General features: G+C 39.7%; 1 pseudogene; it reads right to left on the reverse strand.

Annotated features, from left to right (window-relative positions):
• Positions 1–6,931: 6,931 nt before the first annotated feature.
• On the reverse strand, positions 6,932–8,400 carry LOC124701458 (annotated as a pseudogene).
• Between the last annotated feature and the right edge of the window lie 720 nt (positions 8,401–9,120).

Raw genomic sequence — 9,120 nt, forward strand, 5'->3', positions numbered from 1 at the left:
CGGAAAGTCGGCAAGGATCGTACTCCACAGTTCAATGTACATATACGTGGATGTTTTATGTACTGCAATAGCTGAAGAGAATAAAAGTGTGATCGATACAGCTATATACCATGACATATATAGACCCTGTACGTGTGTACGCGCTGCGGCACCATGCATCACCACGATGGCCAACGCGGTAAGATCGAGCTGGACTGCCAACCAGCTGATGCATGCTTCAAAAAATTACCCATGGATTTTCTTCTTTCTGACGACCCTAACACGTCATATGTTTTTTGCAGGGAAGAGTTGTTTCACAACATCAGCGTTTGGTTCTCTTCTATAGTTAATTCGATACTTCCTTTTCATTCTTAATCACGCAGATGTGCTTATCTGGTATTTTTTCTTGATCTTAAGCAAATTAAATTTCCTGTGTCATGTATTTTATGAATCTTAATAGACTGCATATAGGAAGAGCCATACCGGCCAGATGGTAATTAGAAGATAGATTTTTTTGCTGAACATTTTGCATTACTAGATTGATAGGTATTGTGAAGACGGAAATACTAACACGTATAGGAAATATGAAAAGAGCTATTCCGCCAGTTTTATAAAACGATTGGCGATACCGAGTAAAGCAAGAACAAAAAAAAAACTTTCTATGTACTCCTATATTTCTTTAGATTTAAATTGGCAAGTACCTGCTTATTTGACATTATGAAAAAATGATAGCTCATACCTAACGGTATGAACTTCAATTCCATCTACTTATCGAATCGTGAATACAAACCAATCGAACAATCCATGGTTCATATGATTAGTCTTCTCGGCTACAACTCTATTGTTCATGCTAAATTTTTCTCTCTAGCCTATTTTTTTATTTAGTCCTAACCACCTGAATATTATTTATGCATATTTCCTGATCCCAGGAAACTGCATACGCATATTTTGTTCACTAACCATAAGCATCCTAACCAAAGAGTCGTAGCAGATAGTATTACTTAGAGGAGACAATACATGTGTTATTCCCAGGACACATTGCCTTATCAGATATGACAAAAAAAATCGGGAGGCAATATGGCATACACAAAGATATTGTATCCACTTTAACAAAATAAAAGCAGAATCACAATTGGTTAACAGAAGGTTACTAGCAGACAGACCACTGTGATAGAAATATTATGAATGGCTGTGTTGACTTGGTATTCTTGTGAACTGCTAAATGATATCAGATACACCTTACTTTGATTTCTGGGGTAGAAAGTTCAAAGGACATATATGTTTGTAGACGTGTGATTTTATGATTAGAATAACATTATTAAGGGTTTTGTTAAATGCACCGGGAAATAATTATTCTAACTAAGGCTCAATTTGCAGCTCTTCATTTCTGTTGCGCTGAAATTATTTAACTATTCGATATGAATATATGAAACATTGGTTAGAAAAATTAGATTGTACAAGCGAGATCATTATAAGCTATCAGAATGCCAAATGCAGTGTAACCATATGATCATAACTATTTAAACTTTATTCAAAAAATATTTATTTTGCAACTTGACCGTCTCATAAATAATTTATTATAAAAATATAAAATCTAGATGCAACACATATTTTTTGAGATCAATAAAACATATCTGATTTGAATCCAAAGAGAGTAATTATTTGGGCCATTTCTGCCCAAAGGAAATAACCCGACATTGAAAGATTATTAGCTATTAATTATTGGCTCGGTGTGATAATTTCATGCATAAAACTACCTCAGTCGACATGTTATTACATACATAATTGAGTTCAAGACTCTTCAGATATTGATTTTATTCTACAATGCATGAAATAAAATGCATGAGTGTGATTAGTCATTGCACATTACTGACATCATGCAAGCTATTGTCGTAACAGTATATTGATTACTACCCGAGAGATCACCTTCATCAGTAAAGACCATACTGAGAGATAGCCTTCAGCACCAAAGACCAAGATTGCCACTATGTGGCTTCAAATATATCTCGAAATTGCTAACATTAAATTCATGTTTTCATAAATGCATGTCGCTGTAGAATATGTACAGTAAACTAGAATAACAAATTGATATTATTAAATTAGACATAAACTTTTCCACTGTATTGTACTTTTACAAATGTTGACCAATATATATGTGTGAAAATCAATGGTCAACATGTTGAAGAAAATGCATGTAGCTAAAATTATTTATGTTTACAAATGTTGAGTAATATATATTTAAACCCTTTTTACAAACATTCAGATGTTGCCCTCGCATTTGCGAGGGCCACTGTGCTAGTTTATACAAAAGTAACAAATGATTATCACAATAAAATCATATGTTTCCAAGAAAAAAAGCTAGCAAGAAATAAGCAGGCGCGTTGCAGGCCTGTATCAACCTGCGCGTTCGCCCGGCGCTGGCGCCGCGTCTGGCGGTCCGTGCCCATCCACCCCCGCTTCAACGGAGCCAAGGGTGGGATAGCGCCGACAGGTTTTCCCAGTTCGTCCACCACCTTCTCCACCTCTGGTGCGGAGGCGGCTTTGTGCTGCTTGAATTCTGCGATTTCGACTTTGTTTCCGACCGGTTCATGCAATTGCCCGCTAACGAGCCGCACGCGAGCCACTGGGTCTGGCAAGCCGGGGCCCTTGTCCGGGATCTCCGGCTCCCTGTCATTGAATTTGATCAGGAAACCTCGCCAGTGTCTGATCTGCCTCCAGTTTCCCAGCACCTCACGGCTCCGTGTCACTGAATTTGATTAGAAAACCTCGCCAGTGTCCAATCTGCCTCTTGTTCCCCAGCACCTCACGAGGTTAGAGCGTTGTTGATTTTTCAGGCTCACCGGTAATGGTGGAAATGCGAATGGATGTTTGCGATGTTTTTGTTAATCAGTTGTTGTCTCCATCCTTGAAATACCTCCACATTGCCCGCTGCCATAGTTTTGGTTATGCCCGCATTCTAGTTTCATTTCTCTAGAGTTAATTGAATGCCAAGGAAGGATTCCAATTGCTTGGTCCTTCCAATTGCTTGGAAGCTTACCATCGTTAGCGAGGGCAGTTGTCATACTCAATGAAATTTGCAGTGATCGATGTTCAAATGACCGATTTGATTGCTGTGGTGATTGTGATGGTTGTCGTGATTATTATGGGCCTGGTTATGGCCGAGACAGCTGCATTTTTCTCAAATGTTTGTCAGAAGCTACAGACTTGGAGTTGTCAGCTGATTCTGATGTGGTATGTTTGCAACTGCCTATCTCTTAATTCCTACTGTTATTTATCTTCCACCATTTCTGGTGCAGCTACTACACAGCTGCAATTTACGGTTAAGTTACATATGACTCCACACACAAGCAGTTTGCATTTTGTATTTACTAGTACGCTGGTACGTGCTGTGCACGTCCAAATTTTAAGTCATGGATCCAAGTTTGGGCATTAAATTTCAAAAGAGCCACATAATCCCTTGAAAAATTCAACATATAAACTATCATCTATTTGAAGCCTTTCGTTTCTATGTAAAGCTACTGCGACTAATTACACGATGGGTGGTTTGGTGCTAGGGAAATTAATTAAGCAATATGCACCACTCCAGAATTCTCTCGAGTCATGTTTGTTCTTTAAAAAGATCATTTTATGGATATAAAACCTTACAAAATATACGTAAATATGTTGTTTCGGTTTATAACTACGTAGTACTACATTGTTTTTTTTTGGAAACTGTAAGAAAGAAGTATATCCACTGGTTATTCGCATTCAATAATAACAAAATATAATTATTTTGCTAAATTAATTGGTTGAACGCCAGGTTTGCCCGTAGCAACGCATGGGTATCGTGTTAGTAACTACTCCCTCCTGCCCAAAATATGTTGCATATAAGGTTTGGTCAAAATCAAACTTCGTAAACTTTTATCATCTACATTGATAAAAATACAAACATATACAACAAAAGAATAATGTGTATAGAATTGTCATGAAATATATTTTCATATTACATGCAAGTCATAGTTAATTATTGTATTATTATCTATATTGTTGGTTAAAGTTTGTATATATTGAATTGCACGGAAAATTATACGCAAATAAAATAGGCGAAGGGAGCACGTGCATGGAGGGCAAGCGTTGTACTCTAATCACAAGCAGACATGATTAATGTTGTGCCAAATCTACTCTACTCTGCACATCGTGAATAAAGTTTGAACTTATGAGATATTGTAAATTTATCAAAAAATGAGATATTGTAAAGCATTGGGGACAGGCTAACAGCAGTAAATCACCGCTTTTCCAAATTACTGATCTTCTTCCAGCGATAAGCTGCTTCTACTCCATAGGCCGTCTCCGTCCCAGGTTCTATCCCTTAACCGTCTCAGTCCTCTGTGTCATCCTCACATGCTGCCCTCTGTGTTTGCATAGCCAAGGTCTGAGAGAAGGGAGCCCGTGGCCAGGTAGCGTCTGCGCGAGGCTTAGCAGTTACGCTTGTACACGTGGACATGCAGCATGAGCTCAAGAGTCAGGAATAAGCGCGACACCTGCAGTGATAAGCTAGAAGGGCCTCGATGTCTCTAGAGTAAACTGCAGTTACACAGCGGTACTGTAAACGCGAATCCGTTCGCTCTGAACCATACGATAGACCCTCATCAACGGTTGGAATTGCTTATCATGCTTACAATTCAAAAGTTCAAAATTGGTACATTATATAGGAGTATAGAAAAGATCAAAGGGCTCCTTAATTCATCTGGCTCTTTTGTAATTTTGTAGATTGTTTTCAATAGGGATTTGAAGTGGTGCCCTACATATACCAAGTTTAAGACTGTTACTCAACGACTGGTGTTTGGCTGCTGACACAATGCAAAATTTGCTTAGTCGAACACTCACTAATTTTGGAGAAGCTTACTATTCAACTTTCTATGGTATAGAGTTGTAAGATGGATAACCGTGTCTTATTAAAGTGACCAAACATGATTACCTGATCTACTATTTTCTTTTTATGTTACTTACCACATGTAATACTAGAAACAAAAGGAATATACAAAGTTACAAACCGGTGGGACAGTCAATCGCATCCAACTGTCGGAACATAGTTGAAATCAAATTCACCAATATTGATAGGGGGGTTCACAAAAGATTGAGCATACGACTACCTACGGCATACACCTTGAGCAAATCAATATCCAACATACTGGCAGAATTTCTGGACCTGTATGTGCGTTAAACTCTTGGCACTCTTCATACTACTATTTTTCTTCATTTGTTATGATGTTCATAAATTGTAGAGCAAAAGCAGTAAAGAAACTATCACACCAGATAGAACAATATAATTCTTAGAAATGTGCATGTATGCAGAGACAGGTTGAGACTCTCCTATTTGATGGAGACTGAAACGTGTTTCTGACTGGCTTGCATTATCCAAAAAGATATACCATCAGTTTGGACTCTGAATTGAAGTACAACGTAAGCACAAATTAGTTTGTAACAATTACACATCAAGCAGTTCCGAGTTGATTCTGTATTGCCATTATATAGTGGTTGCACTTATTGACATTTGCAACTTTCTACTCATTGGTAGAAAGCATCCATATAGGTGCATCTTATCCTCCATTAGGCCATTTTTATTGAGCTTGCCCTCATCTAGATTCTGCACCTGTTAATTATTTTTTCTAGATTCTGCACCTGTTAAAAAATCTAGATTCTCCATAAACTAACATGTGACTGTTTTAGTCATCATATAAGCTACAATTCCCCTTGTTGGTGTGATTTTGGTTTTGTCACTTCTCATAGCAAATGTTACATGTCAATCACTTTTGGTAAAATTCAAACTCCACTGTCCTCTATAATTGTGTGATGTGCAATGTTGCATGTCAGATAACCAATAGGGTAGCCAAATATTTACATGTATGTCTGTAGTAGGTTCTCTGATCTGTGTTTTTGCTTATCTTTGCAGGTTCAATTTTGTTCGTACTGGTTTCAGCTAAAACTAGAGGTACGAAGATCTGGGCTATTCCTAAAGGCAGTTCAAATTTTCAAGTTTTTTGTGAAATAGCCAAATACTTGCAAAATTACACATTACAGCCCATGGCCACATTAACACATCCATTTTTTCATGTATAAAGAAAAGTCGCTACATTACACGTGTTCTGAAACAACATTAGATTGGACCTTCTCGCGCTTTCTCCCTGGGAAGGCATTGCCACATTCAGTGAATTACATGGGAATCAAGGTTTTAGAAACATTAGCAGTATGATGTGTCATGGAAAACTTGTTCCTCCACACACAAGTTTAGCAAAAATATTTTTAAACCAAAGAAACTGAATGGTCCAAATCATGTATATAACATGGAAAATCTTGGTTGCAGAACTTTGTGTGACAAACTGTAAGATATCTCTTGAATAGCCTATCTTTTCTAAATGTTTTTTTTTTCCTACTTGGGCCATCCGATCATACTACAGATGATAATAAAAAAAAATTCCAACTGATCTCCCAAAATTGCATCACACGCTCTTCTGATCCATTCTTCTAGCATTCTAGCTGCCTGACCCTGTTCCTGAATACCGGTGAGGCCACATCAGTTTTCTGGCCTTCTGTAGCTTTTCCTTGATCTTGCACGTCTCCTTTCGCATCACCAAATTGTGGAAACTCAATCTAAATTTTCCGATAGTTGCTCCACTATACGATGATGATTATGCATAGACCATTCTTGCTAGTTCTATTTCAGTTTCTTTAGTAAGCCACCTTATGGATACTAGAGCCACTGAGGAGTGGTAGTAGTTACTGACTTTAGATGATCAGGGGGCTCGATGTGAAAAAAACATACAACTTCACTGTTAAGTGAGATCTCTAGCAAATTTAGTTGAATGGTATACAGCAATACATCCACTTGTCCGTGGCCACAGGAACACATATGTTTATTCATGCACAAAAAATAATTCAACAAAAGCTACATTACATGAGTTCTGAAACAAAACTAGATTGGCACCTCTCGGCGCTTCCTCCCTAGCAAGGCACTACTACCTTTATGTGTTTCCTGAGTACGACTTGTAATAAAATGAGAAAATGAATTGTGAGGGGGTATCCTTGATTCCCATAAAACTAGAATGAAATCTTCTTTAGGTCTAACACTAGGATCTGGTACAAGTTCCCTAAGTGTCACACTTGGCAAATCCTCCTTGATTGAAGCCTTAATTGGATAACGTGTCATGCTAAGTGGATGCAAAGCAAAGTCTGTTATATCTACTGGTTGCCCTTGTTGTTCAAGCATGGTGGGTTTGCACCATACATCAAGATGTTCCTTTTAACCATTCTTAACCCTTTCTCCAATATGGAACGCCAAAACTGAACATCGAGGTTCATTCTCAACAGATCCGCGAAGATATTTGTTGCGACAAGTGAACCTTGCATACTGTGCAACACCTTGGTAAATTCATCTGATGTTTGTGCTAGGCAAGGATGTCCTGCAGGGTCTACACTTCCGAATACCAGCATCTTGAAAAGGTACCTCAACTCGTCGTAAGTCAAAATGCTTAGGAAAACCGGTTTCACCGATCCGAATCGGGCTAACCGTTGAAGCCTACTTATGATGATGATCTTGCTTCCTCTGCCCATTCTCATAACAAATGACTGAAATTTTTTCCACTCATCATCACCTACATCAGAAGCAAACTCAATAACTACCAACATCATCCCAAACATGGTCCTTCCCTGGTCAATCCTCATAAGGTTGTCTCCATTTAAATGCAAAATGGAGGAGAACCGTGAGCGAACCCTTTCATCTGCACACGCATGAGCAACCAAAGTCTTCTTCCCAACTGCAGTGCCACCTATGACTGGAAGAACAGCCAGTGCATAATCACCAGGAGAGTCGTTGTGCTGCAACAAGAAGCTCAAGAGCCTTTGCTTCTCAGAATGTTGGCCGAACATGAAATTCTCAGTGTAAAGATATACATCGTAAGGCCTAGGAGATATGCGCTTGCATCCACCCAGAAGCACAACAAATTCGGCCATGTTAGCAACAGCCTTTTCTAAGCTTTCCAAGGCACCACGTGGCTCGAGATCCTCATCTTTGTCAGTTAATTTTCGAGGGCGCTTGTGGGGGATGGCTAAATACAAGCTGCTAGATGAGTTGTTGTTGCTAACCTCGTCGAAGTCTTCACTGTCTTGGAGGGCGGATCGGTACCTCAAGGTGTCATGCACGCGGTGTCCATGGTACATGGCCTCTGATAGTGTCCTGAGCTGCATCATCATCCCAAAGTTGGTTAGGTACCATGTGTCCACCTCCTCGATGACGGTGCCAGCTCTCATCAGAAGATGCTGCAACCTCTCCACCATTTTCTTCTCCTCTGCTTGTGCATTGCTGGAGGAGTGATACTTGTTCATCAGGAAGGAGATGAACCGGCTAACGAGTTCACCTGTGATTGCAGATATGGCAACCTCCATGGCTAGTGGGAAGACGACCGATGAGGGAAGCTGATGCTCGGCCTCTCTGGATAGGTTAACTGGCCTTTGCCAAACAAGTCTTGCAGGCAAAGTCTCCAGGATGTGACTAAACCGTCGACTGTGACGAGTGGTCGGGTGACACACGCGCATACTTGTGTAAATTTCCAAACATGTGACAAGGACAAGCAACAAGAAAATGTTGACTGGTAATTATTGACGGTAGACAGATCCAAGGTGATTATTGTTCCATCACGAAAATACATGTCAATTAGCGAGAAAAACAGTTCAAATTTAATTGTTTCCGAGGCAGTTTTTAGATGTTGGCCTGCTTTGTCTCTGTTTATGGTCGCCGGTATCTTTGTCAGAGTTCTCTTTCGCCTGTTTTAATATCACGTCTGACTATTACGGAGGCAGTATTGCTCTGAGGTAATACACAATCACAGCACATTCTGTAGAGCCGTTAATTATGGTGTCAGCGCATTACGGGATTTTGCATAAACCTGGGCAATGTCCGCAGCAATCGAGAAAATTGCAAAATACCAACACATTTGTGGCAAAGACTTCAAAAGGCCACCGCAATTTAATTTTTTCTAAAACTACCACTCCCCTCCCGCAACACTGCTTCCGAGCCACCACTTCTTCCCTGCACGGCACCAACTCATCACCACGCTGCCCAGGCTTCTCCCTTCCTGGGGTCACCTCTTCCCTGCAGCCCAACAC

Source organism: Lolium rigidum, chromosome 3 (genome assembly GCF_022539505.1).
Source record: "Lolium rigidum isolate FL_2022 chromosome 3, APGP_CSIRO_Lrig_0.1, whole genome shotgun sequence".
Classification (NCBI taxonomy): Eukaryota; Viridiplantae; Streptophyta; class Magnoliopsida; order Poales; family Poaceae; genus Lolium; species Lolium rigidum.